The sequence below is a fragment of the Hyaena hyaena genome, unplaced genomic scaffold, assembly GCF_003009895.1.
Source record: "Hyaena hyaena isolate Hyena2069 unplaced genomic scaffold, ASM300989v1 scaffold_300, whole genome shotgun sequence".
Lineage (NCBI taxonomy): Eukaryota > Metazoa > Chordata > Mammalia > Carnivora > Hyaenidae > Hyaena > Hyaena hyaena.
This window is the reverse complement of record NW_024080933.1, coordinates 1864671-1886391: the sequence shown is the minus strand read 5'-3', so window position 1 is coordinate 1886391 and position 21721 is coordinate 1864671. Positions and strand designations below refer to the sequence as shown.

Sequence of the window (21721 nt, the reverse complement as noted above, 5' to 3'; positions counted from 1 at the left end):
GTCTGTGACTCCCTCTCTCTCTGACCCTCCCCTGCTCACGCTGTCTCTCTCTCTCTCCTAGAAATAAATAAAACATTAAAAAAAAAAATTAAAAAAATAAAAAAAAAAAGAACTTCTCTATACGGGTCAGGCAGGAAGGGGACATTAATGGTATAATGGTTGCAACAATAACACCTTACGGGGCCCCGACTCTGTCAGGGGACTCACAGGTAACAAAAACTCACAGACAGGGCCTCTGCTCTGTGTCTTGGGGAGAGACAGACTGTAAGTGAAATAATTTCAAAAACTGTAAAATAATTAGAAAACACAGTAGGATAACATAATTGTGACTGATGGCAAGGGCAAGTAGAAGGGGCCAGACTTGACAAGGAGTAGAAAGAAAGTAAGGTATGGTGAAGACACAGTGAGTAGGGGAGGAGGAGTGGAGGCAGATAAAATCAGAGAAAAAGGAGAGGCAGATGGTATAGGATCAAGGTGGGCACTCGAAAATGTGAGTGATTGTCTACACCATGAAGGTAAAGAAAAGGATGAGGCAGTTACCAAAGTTTTCCCCTAGACATCTGTATAGACTCAGTGAGTAGGAATATGATTCCTAAAGCTTTAGTAAGACCTGAACAAATTGGCTAGGTTTATATTCCAGCAATAAGGATTCTGCCAAGAAGGATGACTGGCAAATGTCAAATGAACTGTCGAGAAAGTGACTGTCCTCAGAACCGTCAGAAAATGAATTGTCCTCAAAGTAGAGGGATAGACTCAGTCTCCCTGGGCACCTTCCTGACCCCAGAGGGTGGAGGGTGGAGGTGAAGAAGGATTCTATCATCATGACACTGCTCTGTAGCTGAGGAGAATGTTTCTTGTGTCATGAGTCATGATCCTTAGATGATTGATGTTCCAGCATCTTCCCAGGAAGGTCTGGCAGTATCTTATTTATGCTTACTTTCAAGTCTTCCTAGTCCACACACTTAGTGTTCCTTGTTCCATTGTCAATGACTGATGTGACAGAAATGAAGCCAGTCTTGGCCTTCCCAGCCTCTGTCTGGGACTCCATAAGAGCCCTAGTTAAGGTCAGGTGGAGATGGAACAGGGAACCAAATGCTGCATAGGAGTGTCTCTCCATCTGCCCTCACATGTGTGCTTAACAGGATATTCTCTATAGCCAGGACTATAGGGTGGACAGTAGAGAGCTGAATGGTTAGGTAAGTGGGCCTCTAAGTTATGGGTAAGAGGAGAATTACACAGAGCAGATAGAGACCTGAAGGCAAGCAGACTGGGGGTTCAGCCCAACACATGTCACCAGTCACCATCCAATCACATGTACATTATGTGAACAGCATCAGTTCAGAGTCTTTCTCTCCTTGGCCTCATGGGCCAAACTGCTGACAGAGTCCTGCAAAGACACCACCGAAGCCACACACAGCCTCCACCCCATTGTAAGAAAGCATTCTCCTCCCTGGGCTGAACTGAACATTCCTTTAAGGCATCCAGGAAGGAAACAATAATGGGAAAATAAGAGTTGTTTCTGTTTATTGAATATTTATTCTAGACACCATGCTCAGGAATTCCCTCATTGAATACTCACAGCATTCCAGTGAGGTAGATTCTCCTACTATCCCATTTGCAGATGAATAAACTGGGGTGTAGAGAGGTTACAAATTTGTTCAAGCTTAGGAAGTGACTGTGCAAGACTTGAGTTCAGGTGTCTGTGACCCCATAGTCCATTTGAGCACCACTGCAATTCCCGTTTAAGAGAGACAAGCAGCTCATCATAAGCAGGCAGGTGGAGGGTCCCAATGGCACTTGGACAGCATCTGCATTTTTAGCCCAGGCCCCGTGGGTCAGACCCAGCCAGGATCAGTGCCTCACAGAGCCTGGTGAGTACCACTTTCATTGTGTCTTTGGAGGCTTTTCTCTGCATGCAGTGGGGCTTCTGGTCAACCACAGGCTGGAACTGCACCAAGGAGCAGGAGATAGAGCTGCATCATGTGATGCAGAAGAGAGCAGGAGACACTCAGAGTCCTGATCCAGGATGCTCAGGCTGCAGTTATACCCAAGGTGGTGGTAACTTAAGGCCATACGCAAACCTAGAGAAACTTACACACTTGCAGGGCTAGGCAGATCACCTAATGGACAGAAGCCAGCCAAATGCAGCCAGCTCTCACCTGTTGAGCCCTGTGGTAATGCATGACTGGTATACTCTGGTCTCTCATGTTTTAAGTCAGGCTAGAAATTTGGATTTTTAAAGACGAAATCTCCCATCTTTAAAATATTAGCAATTGATTTTAAAAATTGTTTTTAATGTTGTGCTGTGCATACTAAGCCTGTCTGTGGGCTGAAGCAGGCCCAGGGACTGCCCATTTTCTTCAGTATAGTTGGGGGATCAGAGTGTACAGCTTTGGGACAGACTGCACTGGGTTCAAATCCCTACCCTTCTACTTCTGGAAGTGCCACTTAAATATATGACTTGACATCTCAAACAAATGCCACCAGGCAGGCTTGCTGTAAGATTAAATGGATAATGAAATGCCTGGCTTTTGAAATTCCAGGTCCAATGACTATCAGGTGGTAAGTGCTTAACAAACATTGCTGTTGTTATCCCCGTTGTCAAGTAAGTGTGAAGGGGGAGCTGCCTGACTCTGCTCCTAGGAAGCAGGAGAGGGGCTTTTATTATATTGTGTATCCTTCAAAGAATCTCTGTGATCCTCCAGAGATGGAGAAATGGCAGCTTTCTATTTGCCAGGAGGATTCTGACAGTGAGTTCTCTACCAAGAAGGTAAAGGATGCCATGTGCTTGTGATCAGTGGGACAAAAGCAAGTGCTCTCATGGGTTGTACTTTAAAATGAACCCTCTTATTCAGGGTTTCTCACAAGATTTCTTCTCTTGTGGCAAACTCCCCAGCACCTGGGTTCCTCACTCTGCATTGCAGCATCCTCACTGTGCTTAGTCTGTGCAAAGGGACCTGAGATGGCAGCTTCCTGGCATAGAATATTCCAGAAGCTCTTCTTTGCCCCACCTTCTGAAGCAGCAGAGAGTGCTTTCCCCGGAGAGACGCACTTTCAGAACCTGAGGCCATCCTACTCTCTCCTCTGGATCTGTCTGAATCTCATAAAAGTGAAAGATAGAGGAGGGCTCCCTCACCAAGGTCAAGAGATACCTTGTGTCACCAAAGTAGGAAACAGACTCATACATCGTTGCAATCCAGAGAAAGCCAAGTTGCTCCACAGCCTATCCCAGCATAGAAAAACCTTCAGACAGAATCACAGACCAGCATCCCAAAAGAATGACCAGGATCTCAGTCTTAAAACAGTTTCTCCAAAGTTACAGCACAGAATTGCATTCACGTCACACAATAGAATTTCTGTGAATGCTCTCCATATCTCATATGTCAGGCAGCTGCCGCCTGCTCCCCAGTTCCCCCCAAACGTTCTTCCAAATGTAGCCTGAGCTGTTCTGGCCTCCTTGACCTGCTTTCTTACCTTTCAGATCTAATTTCTTCCTAACTCTGCCTTCTCACGTGACTCAGGCTCACCTGCATGGCTTCCCCTGGTCTGTGCCCCTGGCCAGAACTCCAGTAAAAGCAAGCAGGCAACAAAAAGGTCTGCATGTGAGTGCTGCTGAGGAGGAAGGCTGTGAGCACATATGCACTCACATTTGCCCCCCATCACAGTAATGGAGTGGATGTCACAGGCTCGGGAAGAAGCCCCCTGAGAGACAGCTCTTTTGACAGGCAGAATGTTTGAGAAGCAGTGTAAGGAGTAGATGTTTCGTGTATGAACAGGACAGTCCCTACTTCTGCAATAATACTCATCTCATTTGACACTGAAGGAAATTCTACTCTTTATACCTCATGGAATGGAGCTGATCTTACGATTTGCTATACAGCGAGGCAAGCAACCAGGTAACTTATGTTCTGTAGCCAATCTGATCGTGATCACAAGCTCTCATCCTGCTGAAAGGGGAGAGAGAAATTCCCTACCTTTCCAATGAAAAGAGCAACTGGATCTTTGTGCTTAAATAGTTTCTTGTGGGCATAGAGGGAAATATAAGCTCTTCTAATGGCAGGAGTGGACACAAGATCCTTGGTCCATGCACTGGTCCCATCCTGGGCCTCTGGCATCCGTTGCTGGAGTCCATGGGTGATGAAACTTGTGGTCTCTTCTCTTCGCACAGTGGGGAGTCTTGATGACCCAACCCATCCAACCTCAGAAGCCGGGCCCCACCTACTTTCTGTGCATCTTCTCTGTGGCTCAGACATATTTTCCTTCCAGCCCCCTGGTGTATTCCTCTTTCTGCTTCTGCTAAGTGATCCTTTTACCCTTCTTCACATGATAACCTCATATTGGGCCCACCAGTTCCCTCAGCCTCTTTCCACCCTTCATCTCCACAGGGAGGTCATGGACACTTTTCACTTTTCCACTCTCAAAACTCTCTTTCTGCCTAAACCCACCATATCGTGTTTCCAGGCTTCACTAGCTGCCCATGCTGGTACCAGGGCACTTGGCAAAGCAGTCTCCTCCAGGAAAAGGGAAGACAGGGTAGGGCCCCATTGAATTTAGGCTCTCCTCAGTCTAGCTCAGGTAACTGTTCTTGACCTGTCCTCCAGGCCTCAGCTCAGCGATCTTTGCCAAGTACCCTCAAGGCTTGGCCCCTCTGAGGTTCTCCCATCTTGTCCAAAAGAGCATTCTTTTCTTTTCCTCATTGAAGGAAACTCATCACTATACTGTACCCTCCTTCTCACCTTCCCTGGGTTATAGGTGGTAGCTGTTCTTTTCTTTGCCAGAATATGAAACCTCAATGTGGCTTCCTTTCTTATTTACTAGAAAAGGGGACATGGATCAGGAAATATTTTTAAAATATCAACACCATTTCACTTATAACATGCTTGCTTTTGTCGTAATGAAGACAAATATGGTAGATAAGATTTTCCTATTTTCCAGTTGAGTAAACAGAGGCTCTAAGAAGTTAAGAGACCTGCCAGGGTCATACAGCTTGTTGTTGGCACAGCTGGGAAGAGCATGTGGATGCTTTGACTCTGGGTTGACTGCCCCTTCTGTGACACTGCACTGCTTCCCCTGCTAGGGTACCCATCTCCTCCATGAGGTTGTGAAGTCAGCCACGGGGCACCATCAGCTCCACCAATCTGCTCCCCTGTCCCTTAAAGTGATTATAAAGTGGAAACCATGAAATCAGCAGCCGTAAGAACGGCAGGAATTCTGCCTCAAATAGGCAAAAATCCTGGAAGCCAGCAGTTAATTCTGAAGTCACTGTGAGCTTCATTTAATCTTTTTTTTTTTTTTTTTTTAAGAGATTGCCAGCTATGAATGTCTGGGAGGTGGCCAACGATGCGTTGTAACCACTTAATAATTTGTAAGACAAACCCCTGTATTGATGGCAATGTGATATTGAAATCACTCAACTTAACAACGGGCATTGAAAAGACAAATCAGTTATCCCTGGGTCTCTCCAGAGCTTGTTTGGGACAGTAGCAAATGGATATGTAAGTATGTATAAACATATATATTTAATGGATTGCAGAAGGAATAAAACCAGGCATAATAATTGAGGAATCTTTTGGATCCCCCTTCTGGTTGGGAAACCAAAAATCCACAAGGCCCCTGAATCAAGTCAGAGCCCTCTCCTTATCCCCTGTGTTTAGGAGGAAGTGAGGCTCCCTCTGCCCACAGCAAGGGTGCTGGAGGCTGCTCAGACCCCGTTCTGCGCAGTACTGTTACACAGGAAGAAAAGATGGGACATCCCTGCTCCATTGTCTCCTCTAAGCCCCCTACAGCTCCTACCTGGAATACTATGAAAACTGCCTAACAAGCCTCTATTCTGTCCTGTATAATCCATATCTATGGAGAAGCCCGAACAGCCTTTTGAGAACCAACATCTGATCATGTTCTGCTCAAGCATGCTTCCACTGGTGGCCCATTGTATCTAGAATGAAATCCCAGTTTTGTATGATGGCTGATAAAGTCCTACATGTTTTGACCACTGCCTACTTCTCTGACGACTTCTCATACTTATGCCTAGCACCCTCCCTAAGCTGAAGCCTCTTCTGGCCTTCTGGCTCTGACTTGAACAAGTCAGGATGTCCTTTGGGCCTTTGCTCAACCTCTGTTCAAGTGACAAGCTTTTACCTTGGCACATTATTCAAGTCTAATTTCAAATGTTATTTCTCCTTTGAGGCAAAACAGGTTATGCTGTTTTATTTATTTTACCACATACTTTTATCTGAAAACTTATTAGAGTTCATTATCCATCTGCTTACAATAGAAGTTTCCAGAAAGAAAAGAGATTTTCTGTGCAGTACATAGGGTGCTATTTGGCTTATGGTTGGCATCCTTAGGAATCTTGATTGACTAGACTGATTCCTTTCTCCCCCTACCTGACATTCTCCTTTACCAGCTGAGAAACTACCAGTTGAGAAGGTTACCAGAAATTCAGTTACTCACTTTTTAAAATGCCTTTGCTCAACAAACATTCACCATTTCCCTACTATTTGCCAGCCGGTCTGGAGGACAAAGGTCCAAAGCCAAGGTGTTGGTATGTCATGTTCCCTCTGAAGTCTCTAGGAGAGGGTCCTTCTTTGGCTCTCCCAATTTCTGGTGGCCCCAGGTGTGCTTTGGCTTATGGCTATATCACCCCAATCTCTGTCTCTGTCCTCACATGGCTGTCTTTTCTTTGCATATCCTTGTCTCTGGATGGTGTTTCCCTCCTCTTACGCAAGAACACCAGTCATGTTGGGCTGAGGTCCACACTAATGACCTCATCTCAGTTCTATCTCAAAGACTCCATTTTGAAGCAAGGACACATTCATAGGAACTGAGATGTCTTAGTCCTTTCAGGCTGCTTTACCAAAATTCCACAAACTGGGTGGCTTATAAACAACAAATTTATTTCTAACAGTTCCAAATGCTGGGAAGTCCAAGATCAAAGCACTGGCATATTCAGTGTCTGGTGAGAGCCCTCCTCCAGATTTCAGACTGCTAACTTTTCATTGTTCCTTCATGGTGGAAAAAGGGCTAGGGAGTTCCGGGGAGCCTCTTTTATAAGAGCATTAATCCCATTCATGTGGGCTCCACCCTCAGGGCCTAAATACCTCCCAAAAGCCCCACTTCCTGTTACCATCACATTGGGCATTAGTTTTCAACACATATGATTTTTGCAGAAGAGCACAAATATTTGATCCATAGTACAGAAGTTTGGATTTCAGCATATCTTTTGGGGGAACATAATTTAACTCAAAATAGGGAGTAAATGGAAAGAAGGGGAAAATTCCGGAGCTGAATAGAAATGGATTCAATAAGTCTTAGAAGCTAAATGAATATGAAAGTTAGAAGGAGAGGTGGTAACCTAGAAAGATTCCCACGTTTTTTGGTTTACGTGATTAGGTGGAGTGTGGAGCCATACATTAAAATATAGAATACATCATACAGTGTGTAGAACACAAGATCTCTGTTTTTCTTCTTCAAATATTTAGCCCATTATCCAATGTAATCTTAGTAGCCCAAAGGACTTCCCTAGAGAGGAAGAAATGGCCAAAAAAAAAAAAAAAAAAAAAGGTAACTGTATGAGGAAAGCAAGAAGGAATGTTACCTTTCTCAAAATTCAGACTAGAAGCTAAAATGGAAATCAAATTACTGAATTCAATTGATTTCTTAAACACTAGAGCCACAGACACAACCTGGGTTTTCCTTCTGGAGGAAAAGGAAGAAACCTGTTTTCCCAGCCTAATCCATTGACCCTTCATTCATTCGGTAGCCAGGCTGAAATCAATAGTGTCTTGTTTGGTTGGGAAACCTTAGGGAAGGGAGGCCAACTCTTATCCCAGAGCTTACTTGAGAAGAGCATTCACATGCACAGGAAACAGCAGACTCTACAGGTATAGCACCTTTTGCTTTGGCCCCAGTCATCCAGGGTCTTGTTCTGACATGGTTCATCCGGTGACTATTGCCAAGCCTCTTTGATGTCCAAACCAAACACAACCCTCTTTCCCATGGGCATCCGTGCCTTTTAGCATGTGTACCTGGAGGTGGTTGTTCTGTGCAACACCCGTTTATGCTTTGAAACAGAGTGGGGCAGAGGTAGGTGGGTGATCCCCATGAAAAGGCTGATTGAATTTGTAGACACCAGACAGAGGCAATGATGAGGTATTTCAGCAGTGGTCTGAGAGGAAGCTTGGATGGTGGGTGTGGAATGAAATTTGCCTTCCTTCTACTTAGAACCCAATTCAACCTTGGAAGACCTCAAAAGTGATGGCTTATTGGGACTGAGACATTACCGGGTCAAGGCCAAAGGGTCTGTGACCTACCACATTATACAGATTGTTGACAGACAGGCTTACTGGCCTTCACACTCTGTATTCTTCTGGACATTTTCCCTCCCTCTTACTCTTCTGACATTTGGAAAGTCTTGGATGGCTTAGCTGGCCTTGACAAGCTTTCTGTTGCCTAAGGCTGGGAAACCACCTCTGCTCTTAATCTGACCCAGCTAATTGGCCCTGAAGAAGTAAATTATGTAGAAAGAAGAGCTGTCTGTGACTCTTGCCACATATATCACCTAAGTATAAGAGACACAAAGAGTGACCACAGCCTTCTTATAAATCTATTGTGGCCTCTTGACCCCTAAGCAATAATAAATAGTATTCTTGCAGGCTATCCTGAAGATATGAAGATGTTTTGTTGAGAACATCTGGCATTCATTGACTCAGGAAAAGGAAGAAAAAAAATCACAAGCCCTGGGACAGAATTTCATTTTCTTTTCATGTTGCCATGTGGGTGAAGGAGCCCTCTCTGTCTTTAAGCAAATGTGTGTGGGGGGCTAAGGGGGGGAGGTTAGTGGTGGTATGTGAGCTCCCTTTCAAGTTTTAAAGGGGGCATAAAAATGCACATGGATTTCTGTGAAGAGGTTCTCTGGCAGGGGGAGCATCTTTTTGAAGGGGGCTGGGGATGTCCGGTTATTGTAACTTGCTGTCAGTATGTCTTCTTTCCTTCTTCTCCTGTGAAGTTTTCCCTGTGCTGCTCTCCAGGGAGACCTGGGTCACAGACTATGGATTCTGTAGGTTTGTCAGGGGACACCAGAGTGTGCAAACTTGAAATGGACAAGAATCCAGAGGGCTAGTGTGCATGCTTCCTCTCTTTCTACGACTCCCTCCCTCCCTTCCTCTCTCTCTCTCTCTTTCTCTCTCTCTTTCCAGTTCTGTAGAACAATCTGGCTCTTCAGCTTAAACCCAACAAATTTAGATTCCCCTTGGAATGTGGTGGAAGTTCACTTCTGAAGCCTGGATTTGCCTCTTTTCCCACCGGATAAGCATATGCTTTCCTTCCCCCACACAAAAGTTGGCCTCTCTTTGATCAGTGAGTTTAAATCAGAATAGGTCTTAGGTAGCCAAAGTGGCTTAAAATGTTAGCAAACAGTGGGATCCCTTTTAATTTTTAAAGGGAACTCTAATTCTACCCTTTATGACTTGCTTAATTATCCTGGGCCCCTGAACAGCTGTCTATTGATTCCAATTAACATGATTGACATCTCCTCTGGAAGGTAAAAGCTAATCAGCTACAGGGTCCCCCACTGAGAATTCATTTCCTTCTTGGAGTCACTCCTGGGCAGGAGGAAACTTAAATAGAGAATTGAGATTCAGCACCCACAGCTCTGATTTACTCTTTTATATACAGTCCCACAGTGTCTTGTGCAGGGGGAAAAAAAAAAAAAGCTAGAAATAAAAAACAAAAAAATGGCAATTTATTTTTGAATCAAACTAGTGTTAATTCTGTTGGCTTTCCTTTTCCTTCTTTTCTATTTTTTGTGAATCTAAATTGATACCTTGGATTTTGATTTCCTTTCCCTTTCCAGTTCTGAAGGACCCACAAAATCTACTCTTGATTACTTCTGACAAGTTTAGAAGTTGACGTGAATTTTCTGGTACAGTCATATCTCAGCTTTCCATCTTTTGGATGCAGATCTTGAAGGTTTTCTGGTGATATTCTCAGATTAAAAACAAAAAGCAAATCAGAGAGGTTATGTTAAATAACAAATCAGGCTCTATAAAGATAGCAGAGGGCTGGAATGATGTTGAACCTAAATATGAAAGAAAACAAGTAAAGCCAACAAATTCATTCAACACATACTTCTGCCTATTATGTGCCAGGTACATGGAAGCTTCTAGAAGGGGTGGGTGTGATCTGGCCATGATACCTGTGGCATCCCCTTCTCTCCATGTGTATTCCTTCTTGTCAAGAAGGAAATCTAAGTGTTATAGTTGGCAGCAAGCTCAATGTGAACAGTATTATATGGTTACAAAAAAAAAGTGCTTATAGGCTTCAGAGTATCCAGTTCAAAAGGAGCAGTGGTTAGGCAAATCCTCACATTGATCACCATTTTATTTGACTATAAATTTCAGTATGGCAGACACAGTGTTGGTCTGGCTGATCACTACATTCCAATAGCCTAGCACAGTGCTTGGAATGTCATAGATACTGATTGGAAATTTGTTGAATGAATGAATTCTCTGGGCACAGACCCAATAATTTCAAAGAAACGTGGGCCAACTTTGTGCTCAGAAAGCTGGGCAGAGAGAATCATTATTGGATGGAGGGACAGACAGATGGATGGATAGACTGGATAAGGTGAGATTAGAGGAAAATGAGATGAGATTTTGTTTTGGACAAACAACATAGGCTAACTGACAACGCTCAGTGTTTACTCAGAAGAAAGAGTTGGTGGACTGAGGATTTGTATGTAAGGAGATCGAGCCCTGCATCCCTAACTGTTGAGTGCCCCTCCTTCAGTTGGCTTGGGCAATAAGCGAGAAGAATGGCACAAGAGCCCTTGACAGCAAGCAGCATGGTCCCGCAAACGCAGGTCAGCTGTTGTGTTAATTTCACTCTACTGACTGGAGAAAGTAGTCACCTGACACATTCCTTCTCTTTTTCTGTCATTCTGGAGCCATGTCATTTACTCAGAGGAGAAATAGAGAGGAAGGAGACAGCCAAGAAAGAAAAAATGGCTCAACTATGCTGGGGAACCAGTGTCTAAGTCTGACTTTGCAGACTGCCATCTCCCTGGTGCAGATGAAACAATTGGCAGCAGTATTTCTTGACCAAAATGGAACCAACCATAACAAGTAAAAACAATACCACAAACCCACCCTAGGAGCTGCAGGACACTTTACTTTTGTTTCTCTTTCACCCATTTCTGAATGTTAGTTGTGTGTAACAGATTCAAGTGTATTGGCTATCATTTCTCAACCCCAAATGCCAGTTTCTATGTCTTAATGTCACTTCCTCTTACCACTACAATAAATCTCCAGACAGTGAGAAACTTCCTAGCTTCCTGCAGGGAGTCCAGAACCCTACACCAGACTTCCTGGAGGGAAGTAAGTACTTCTGATGCTTCCATTTAAAGCACTTTGTATATAATTTTGCTTCTTATATTTGATTTCATACTTTTTTGCATATTGGGGCCAATATATTTTTTCCCAACTCCAAACACTTGCCTATAATTTGAGAAAGCTTCTGTGATGCAGATGTTGACAAACATGTAAAATGACTTCACCTGTCATAGCCACCCTCAGTGGCCCCTGACAAGTGGTTGGCTTCATGAGACACCTGCCTGACTGTTGTCTCTGTTGAAGCTGGGTTTTCAGTCATCCATTGAAGGTCCAGCACTATGCTGGTCATGATGTCCATTGACTCCCAAGGGCCCCAGCTCTGGCCTGTTCTTTGCTCAGTCTAATCTGGAACTCCACATTTTAAGAAAAGTATCTTAATTAAGTGGAGGGTTTTTCTGAGCAGATGAACCAGTGGGGCAAGGGAGCTGGGTTTCCCTTACCAGATTGTGATTCCTTCCAGAGAAATCCCATGCCACCTGCAGAGATGAGGTAGAGGCAGTCACTATAACAACTGAATGTGGCTATTATTATCTGAAGCAAAAATACTATGGCATTTAACTTGCATTACTGTTATTCAGATCTGGAACTCAGAACCTGGATCTGACTTTGCTTTTTGTACTCAAAGACTCAAAAGTACAAACAATTTTGAGTCCTTGGCAGCAACACTGGAGGAAGTCTGTAGGCAAGCTAAATAACTCTTGCTTCAAACAACAATATCTGTGATGTTTGAATTCTGATAAATCTGGTTAAGAAAATCCTTCTCCTTTTCATTGTATCACCTCGTCTGTCACCCCCACTGGACTACCAGCTTCACTAAGGCAGAGAGTATTTTATAGCTTGAAGAGCTGTATTCAGTGAAAGATCACTAAGGACATTAATAAGGAATAATAATAAAAATTGTCATTCATTGAATGCTTACCAAATGGCTGGTTCTCTTATAGGAATGTTTATACCGTATCACGTTGGTCAAAGGTTAAGGCAACTCCATAACCCAGCTGATGACTCTGTTTAAGAATAAAGAAACTAAGGCTTTGAGAGGTTAAGGGAGCTGAGAGACCACCATGAACACAGTGTGAATATTCAAACCTTGTCTGCTGCAAAGTCTGTGTTTTGAGTCCTCTCAGCTTCTCCTTTCTGGCTTGAGTTTCATTCACATTGAATGAACGTTGAATGTTCATTGAAACATTCAGGCAGGGCATTGAAACAAACAAAATGAATTTTAGAGGCAATATGCAGATCTTGAGAGCAGTGAATTTGACATTTCATTCCATTTTGTTTCCTTCTTTCCTTTCTTCCTTACACAGCCACTTACTAGACATTGTGCTAACCTGACTGTAACCTGCCCATCTCTCAAGTCGCTGGTCACCTAGAAAAGTATGTGACAATACAGTGCATGCTTGTGGCAGAGTGGGCTGAGGGCCTTCGTAGAACATTTGCTATGCACAGGAGAAATAGCAGCCACAGAATGGGGGGGAGGTAGTAAGTATCCCCACAAAGAAGAAGACAGCATTGTATGGGAAGGCCGGGAAACAGGAAAACAACATATTTGGGGAGAAACAGCAAATCCAGGGGAACATGATTAGACCAAATGGATTGAAGGAGCTATCATGGAAGATGATGGTCCTAAGACTAATGTAAAGGTAATTCAGAGCCATACTGTGGACACCTTTGGAGGATGCTAGAGGCAGAGACCCCAGTAAAGATGGTTGCCAGTGGTGTTAGGACAGAAAATATCCAAGATGAGGTAAAGGGTTGGATTCAAAAGACATTCCAGTTGTAAAATCCATTGGGCTTAGAAACATATTTGAAAAGGGGGAGGGGGTATGGGAGAAAATGAATCTGAGGGCTTCAGCTAAAGCAGTAGGTGGGGGGAGAATTATCAGCTGGTATGAGGATGAATAAGTGGCTTGAGGTGGTGACCAGGGAGTCATCATGAGTGCAGTTTTCAACATGTTGAGTTTGAGATGCCTGCAGGACATCCAGGTAGAGAAGGGGTTTTTTTGGTTTTTGCTTTTTTGTGGGGTTTGTTGTTGTTGTTGTTTAGCTATGCATTGTGTTTTGTTTTTGTTTTTGTTTTTTTGCAGTCTACATATAGAACTTGAATCCTCCTTCAAGAAGTGAAGTTGCCAGTAAAAATAATGTCAGCATTAGTGTGTCTTGACTGTGGCTGGGGTAGGCCCCCTGTGCAAAGTCTAGAATATAGAAAGCAAATGGTGTTTTTGGCAGTCAGGGACAGGCACCCAGCTCCTAAGTAGGGGTTTGGGCCTGGAGAGGGGGCCAGAGGGTTGAGGAAGGATGGAGAAGACGAGGGGGGCAAGTGAATTATCTCTAAGAAGAAATCACTTTTGTTTTTAATTTTACACACATGGGGCTCATAATACTTGCAAGAACAGGGCTTAGTGATGGAGAGAGATGGAGAGATAAGAATGAGCCTCCCTTCCCGAGTGGCTGGGGGGCACTGTTGTGTTCCTCTGGATAGATTCTGGTGCTCACAAGAATGGATTTTTGGTAAAGAGGGAAAAGAAAGTGATTCCCAGCCCTCTCATGGCTTTCTTCAATGTGCAGTCCACCTCTCAGCCCTGCTCTGCCCAGAATATACCTGGGAGATTGTGGGTCTGGAGAAGTTTCAAATATACAAAAGAGACTTATTTCTCTCTCTTGTGCCTTATTTTACCTACTTACCTAGTTACTTTAAAGCAGTGTCAAAGGGAACCAGTATCTTCTGCAGTGTATCGGATTCTGGGAGCCTTACCTCCCTTCTTGTATTAATTTAGGAATGTTTCATTTCTGCAAAAAATGGTGCTGTGATCTTTGCTTTTCTATGCATGCCTTTCATCTGGCGCTCACAATGTGCTGTACAGATGTTCCACTGCCAGACCCTGGTGCCCCCTAATTTGCTGTGAGATCCCTGGCTAGTTACAGTCCCTCTAGGCAATACCTTTACCTGTAGCTAAGCACACAAACAGGACACCTTAGTGGGGGAAGGGATCTCCCTCCACATACTGCCTTCTGCTTCTTTGCCTTCTGGATAGTGGGAGAATCCAGAATACTCTGCATTCTCTATTCAGGCTATACAGCTCCCTCTGAAGTTATGTTCATTCGTTAATTCAATATGTCTATATTGAGTGACATACTAAGTATTGTACTTGTGTGTCCCTCGGGATACAGCCATGAACAAACACAGTCAATCCCTGCATCTAGAAACTCATAGTATAGTGGGGGAGATGATAGAAAAGTGAGCATAAATTTACATACCTTAAGAATGTAGATGCTAGGGTGGGGGTAATTGCAGGCTGCTGTGGGAGCATAGACTATGGTCCCCTTGCCATGGTGAAACAGAAAATGCTTCCTATAGGAAGTTAAGACCTGGCTTGCTGTTGTCTGGATCCTGAATTCTCTACTATTTACAAGTCGTATTACTTCAGGCAAATCACTTAATACCTCTGTGCCTTTATAATGTGATAATGAATTTAAAACTTAGTAAAGTACCTAGCACATAGTAAATGCTTAATGAATACACTTCATTCATTCATTCATTCACTCCATTCAGTGAATACTCATTGAATAACTACTGTGTGCTACTCAGTGTTCTTGAAGGTATGGAGAGGTGTGCCCAGGTCTCGGAAAATCAGTTCTTCTAGGAAGTAGATTACTTCATCTCAGCCCATTTTATTCTACATAGACCATATTTGGAGAAAGTCTTAGAAGTGATATTAATGGAAGTTCTCTTTTGCTGCCTGTCAGGCAGCAGTCGAGAGGCCTTTCCTAGGGGTGAGAGAGTGAGGAAGAAGCAAGTGTCGCTGTGCCCAGCCTCCACATTTGAGGTCTTCAGCAATCCTGCAGCTCCACTGGGTCCAGCCTACAGGAGTCACCTTCTCCAGATACTACCTCACCCCTGACCCCTATTTCAAATTTAGGTCTGCGTAGCATGACTAGGCACATAGGAATGCATTCTCATCTTTTGCTGCTGTCAGAAATAGTCTGAAACCTAAATCTGGCGCCTTAACATTTTACCAACACCCACTGCTGCTGAATACTTGAAATTCTTGGAAATAAAATGCACTGCCCTCAGGGACTCTTCCTCAGGGAGAACCTGACCATCGCATGCAGCTGCAGCTGCTTCAGACCCCTCACGTGGAGGACACTGTAAACCAGTGCCGCCACCAAGGCCTTAGTATGACCCAGCATCTCTGCAGATGCCTTGCCCGAGAGCAGCTCTGAACCATGGAGGGGTCCTCCCCATGCTGTGATGGACAGGGGCTAGTTCTCTGGAGAAGATAAACATAATACAGAGCTAAGGAAGCCTATGCTTAGTGCTATTGTGATGCTCCAAAAATGCAGCAGTAACTAGTCTCCTTTTCTGGGTCCAGAACACAGAGCTGGTTCTTCAGCCCTATTGAATTGAAAGACGGTAAAGCACCACTGTTGGGGGCCCTTCTCGTTCCAGAAAATCTTTGCCCTTTTTTCCCCCTTGAGATAACAATTCAAAGAACATACTATTCACCATCTTTTTAAAATATATACTTCAAGTTTTAGTATATTTACTATATTGTACAACCATGACCACTATCTAATCCCACAGCATTTCCATCTCTCCTAAAAGCAACCTGCTACACATTAGCAGTCTCTCTCCCTCCCAGAAGCCCTGGCAACCACTAATCTACTTTTTGTCCCTATAGATTTGTCTTTTCTGGGCATTCCACATAAATAGAATCACGCACTGGGTACCCTTTTATGTCTAACTTCTTTTGCCTAGCGTCATACTGCCAAGATTCATTCATGCTGGAAGCATGTAACAGTACTGCATTCCTTTTTTATGGCTGGGTAACATTCCATTATTTGTATAGACTGTGTTTTGTTTATCCAGCCATCAGCTAATGGGCATTTGCATTGTTTCTACCTTTTGGCTATATGATACTGCTGCTAATGAACATTCACATGTAAGTGTTTGTATGGATATATGTTTTTAACTGTCTTGGGTATGTACTCAGGAGTTACTAGGCCATGTATGTTAATTCTGTGTTTAGCTTTTTCAGGAACTTCAAAACTGTCTTCTACAGTGGCTTGTCATTCATATTCATACCAACAGTGTATGAGAGTACCACTGTCTCCACATCCTTCCCAACATTTATTATTGTTCTTTTTTTTCTTTAAGTGTAGCCACCCTATTGCCTACTGGATATGAAGTGATCTCTTTTCTTCTTCATCTTAATTTCGTCAGTCTAAGCTTTTTCTACTTCTCTTTACCCATAGCTATCCTATCAAAGATCCAGAATTTTTCCTAGAACAAAAAGAAAAATGATGGACAGTTTTTAATGTTTTTTATCTCTCATAGTTACATCATTCATAATGTTAACTTGGCCAGAATCTGCATAATTCCAATCTTGAGCCCCCAATACACATGCATTCTAAAGACCAAGCTCCCTTTTATTCCTGTTCCTTGCTAATTTTAAGACCTGAATTTGATAAACCGAGATAGCTACTCCCCATTAAATCAGCCACCTTCCCCTCCCCGGGCAAATGGAGAGAGAAGGAACTCATTGTTTTCACATGCTTCTCTTTATTTCTAAACCAAAGGGTTAAGGAAATATACAACTTTGGTTTGGAAGAAATTAAAAGCTAAGCATAATCACGTCAAGGCTTACTATTCAAGAATCTGTGTTTGAACATAACACCAGCTCAAATGTAGCTAGTGTAAAGCGTCTTCAAAAGAGATTTTAATATGCTTATTATCAAGCTATACAAAACCAACTTCAGGGAACAGAGTATTTTCATGTGTTTTAGTTGTGTGTTCCTATTACCTCTCTGTGTTGGGCTTATGACTTATAAATTGCTCTTATCATTAAAGTAAGTCCATCCTGAAGGATCTCCAGCAACCAGTGAAATCACCAACTCATTGTGTATACTTGTAGGTAATCTGTGCATATTTTATAGCTCAAACTTTTCTAGTATATTTAAATAGTCATGTGTCTCAACCGTCCATATAATGAGGTTTTAGTTCAGTCTGATTCCTATCAGAATAGTGAAAGACAAAGTAAAAAACAGACTTTGCTTTCAATCCCAGGTCTGCTCTGGCTGTATGACCTTGGGCATGTCACTTTTCTTTAGTATAAAATGAGATTCTGATATATAGGTTACCGGGCTGTTTTGAGAATTAAATGAGATTACTTATGTAAAGTGTCAGCCCAGACACAGTCACATGAGTATCAGGCATTGACTAAAAGGAAGCCATTAGTAGCAGTAGTACATTTAAATAATAGGTGTGTTCCAGAAATGGTACAAGTAAATAGTTTTTTATTTTTGTTGTGTGGACAATGAAACATATTAACGAAATTGGGAAACTGATTTTTAAGGAACCCCATGGTGAGTCCTCCTTTGTTAATGGATGAATCACTTTAGGTTTTATCAGGTTTATATGCATTTTATTTTTCTAATACCAGGATTTTTTAAAATACGACATACCTGTTCAGAATCTTAAGGCCCCATCTCCTGCCTCTGATTGAAAAATATCACCGTATGATTCTTGTGTTGGCAAATGCTGGTGTGGCAGACAAACACCCTGCCCCACCCTTGATGTGATTAGACGGAGTGTGAGAACCCAGGGTCTATGGATTGAAGGAGGTACTGGGTCCTGGGAGAAAAAGACCAATTTCACTAATCTTGTTCTCCATTGGGCTTTTAAGGGAAATCTCACAAAGATGTTTTGGTTAAAAGGAAAGCAAAGTGCTCAAACCATAATAAGGATCTCAATTATAACGCTGGGAGAGCAGATGGACACCGGATTTGATAGAGGACCCTTTTAGCACATCTGCCTTTGATAACTTCTAACGCAGAGAGTGGCGCCTTTTAAATTAATTGGTCACTCCAAAGCAGTGTTTTAATAATGTGACTGAGAACCTTTTGTTATGTAGAACAGTCTTTACTGTTGCTGACTTTGAGGACTGAATTAATTTTTCATGAGTTCATAGTGCTTCAGGCTACCGTCCCAGCCTCTCCTTGTTTCTGAGGATTTTTTCTTTAGTATGTAGTGTGATTTGTTTTAAGCATCTCCATATGGAGGTATTTGAGGGGCTCTGTTTTCTCCTTGGTCACTGGAAGAATGATTCTGGAGAGTTTGAAAATTCTCCAATAGGCCCTATAAACTGTCCTATCTCACTTTGCTACCAAATATTCTTCCTCTGTCTTTCATTTTTCTTGCATATGTCACATGCCAGCAATGTACACACAGCCGTTAAGTCAAAAAGGCAAGTGGGAGAGGCAAGCTTCCTTCTTGGAGAAAAGTGCCTTCCTTAGAACTGCAAGATTTGAATAAGGGATGAGATCCATTGCTTATTTTTTTCCTTTTCATCCCAGGAAGGATTCTAAGACTCTTTACGAACCCACTTGGGTTCCTAAGAGGTTATGTCCTCATAAGTCTGGTTGCTGGAAATGAGGGTCTTGTCTAATAGAAGTAGAAAGCACTTACTTTATTGTTAGCCTATCTTAGAGAGCAAACTCTGCCTCCTGATTTTCAGAAGTATCTTCCAAATACTCAACTCCACACAGATTGCCCCCATTCTCTGAAGTCCTGTAGCAACCATACTGTCTGCAATATTGGGTATAGCATTTAATCATCCATAGCCATTCATCAAGTAATATATATATTCATGGCATGAAAAATAGAAAGTATCTTTTTACCTACCTTCTTTCCCAACATTTTATAAATATGTCTATTTCACTAGCTTGTAAGCTCAAGAATTGAAGCATGCCTGACATTTACTTTTATAGGAAGGAAGGAAAGTAGGAAGGGAGGGAGGGCAGGCCCATCATAGTTCTATGGTTTAGAAGACTTGATCTAAGTGCTGAGACCACTGCAAGTTTAATGGATAAGAAAAAAAAAAAAAAAAAAAGCCTTCCCTGCATATCCTTCTGAGTCTGAGGTAGATGCCACTCCTGTGTATCCACACATTTTCTGGTACTTTGTTCCTTCTGGCATTGTTCACACTCAGTTGTTATTACCCATGTGCATGTCTGTCACCCCCACTATACTATGTTCCCTAAGAACAAGGAATTTGTTCTATGTCTGTCTTGTTTGAAGATCATGCCCAGTGCTGAGCACACAGCCTACACTCAGCTCAGTAAATGTTGAATGAATGAATAAACGAGTAAATGAATATAAGTGCCATGTAAATTAGTTGGGGTTTCTTCTCAAAAGAAATGATACTGAAAAATAATATGTGCTTAGCCAAGATATTTATAATTGATTCAGAGAATGATTCAGTACTTCTGTAATTTAGTTTGGGCATAATGATACCAAGAATCATGGGAAGAGTGACAAATATGGAATATTGGTCCAGTAAAGAAACTGTGGGCAGCTGAAGGTTTTACACCCTTTTTCATGTTGTATTGACGGTACATCTGTTAATCACCACCTCCATCAGTTTGTGAGCCTCACATTAATGCACCATCCTTTGTAGAGGTGAGGAGCAGGAGAAGGGAGCCAGCTATAAGAAAGATTTCCATCCTCTGAGATTAGTAGCTAAGCAGCAATGGTAGGATGCCTATTGGTGGGATTCTTCAGGTCATAATGTATGCACAAGACCTCTCCCCCCCCCCCTTTATTAAGGGATAATTGATTGAGGTCAGAAGTTTTGGAGAGTCCTGGGAGATTTTTAATCCAGTGCCATCATGCAAAGCTTACTACATCAATAAGATGGTTCCATAGGGGGATAGAGGAGTAATTGAGATGCCACACCAGCTGGAATCCAGATGAAGATACATTTGGAAGCTTAATCACAGTCATGTTCTACACTAAATATTCATCCGTCTGTCTCCCAAAGAGGACAGGAAATTAAGTTGTCATGGGCAGGGGGGATGAGGGTTTAGCTGAAAGAAGAAACCCACACCTCAGCCTTAATCTCTAAATATGCAAGACTGTCTTCAATGGTTGAAGCAAAGTCCTCTTCTTTCCAGTTTTATTTTCTGAAAAATATTTGATCTGTTTATACACAATTTATCAGCTTTACAGTTACCAAAATGGACTGTTAAGATAGCTCAGGCTTCTCACTGTGGGATAAATACAGATGAACAATGCCATCTCAATAGAAAAATGCTTTACTGAGCCAATATAGAAAAGTATTAAAGTTGTGTAAACACTCAAGAAGGAGCAGGGGAATTCCTAAACAGAGCTGACGGGCTGTGATTGCACATGCCTTGAGGTACTGTATCCTGAAAGTTGGACTAAACCCTGCATGTAGTCAGTAGGAATTACATTACATACTGTGGGTTTTCTTTTATTTCTTTTTTCTTTTCTTTCTTTTTTTTCTTTATTTCTAAGTTAAACTCTTATGGTCCCTTCAAGGCATCTAAATTTCATTTCAAAGGGTGATTTGAAAAATGTGTGTTGCCGCCATAAACTAGATGATAGTTTCCTTCACATTTTGGTTTGACATTATGAATCAGACATTGGCTTGAATTAAAAGGAGCAGTGTAGCTCAGTGATATTATTATGTGAGGAGGTTGTATCAGGCAGGTGTCTCTGGCTGCAAGTAACAGAGCAACCCCCATTCAAATTAGTTTTAGTAAGGGAATGTGCACAGGTTTCCCTGTTCTCTAGAAGAACTTTACACCACATCCCTTTAACGAAAGACCTGCGTTCATACTTGTTTTTGCTAAGAAAATGAAATTCAAAGAGGAGTTTTGCTTTTACAAAATGGTGACCGCTTCCTTGCTGTGTTCCACTTCGATTTACAAAAGGTTTCTTAGGAATGCTCTACTTTTGGTTCGCAGGGGACATCTGTAGTTCACATGATAGAAGTCTGTAGGTGGGAGATACCCCAGGGGCAGGATGATAGGGCCCCTGCTCTGCTTCTCCATGGCTCTCTTGGTGCTCTGCCTTCCTCAGTGTGTTGACACCATCCTCCAATTGGGTCTTAGATGGCTATAGGACATCCCAGCCATCATGTCCTGATGCTTCAGTCCAGCAAAAGAAGGGGCCGTCTCTTCTCTCTGCCTTTCTCTTAAAGAACAAACTTCCTAGAAGCTCATTAGTAGACTTGCTCTCCCTGGAAATCTACCTCGACCAGCCCACTGGTGATTTTTTTACAACCATTTTTGCTTAGAAGTCGTGGTAGGAACACACCCATCCTCTTAGTGCCCTCTGTGATTTGACTAAGACATAGCTACCCATGACATCACCGAATTCATGTGGTACAGCAGAAGGAACATGGGCTGTGTGGGGTCCAAGCTGCATATGAATCCCATCTTCACCCCTAAATAGCTGTGTAACCTCGGGTGAATCACTTACCTTCAGGGATTATCACTGCCCCTTGGGTAAAATATGAGGATGATCC

At 42.6% G+C, this 21721-nt stretch overlaps 1 protein-coding gene across 1 annotated transcript in view; it reads left to right on the top strand.

Annotated features, from left to right (window-relative positions):
* The window catches only part of SLIT3 (slit guidance ligand 3), a 606956-nt gene that overhangs the window by 233862 nt on the left and 351373 nt on the right, over positions 1-21721 (top strand). The window lies entirely within an intron of this gene.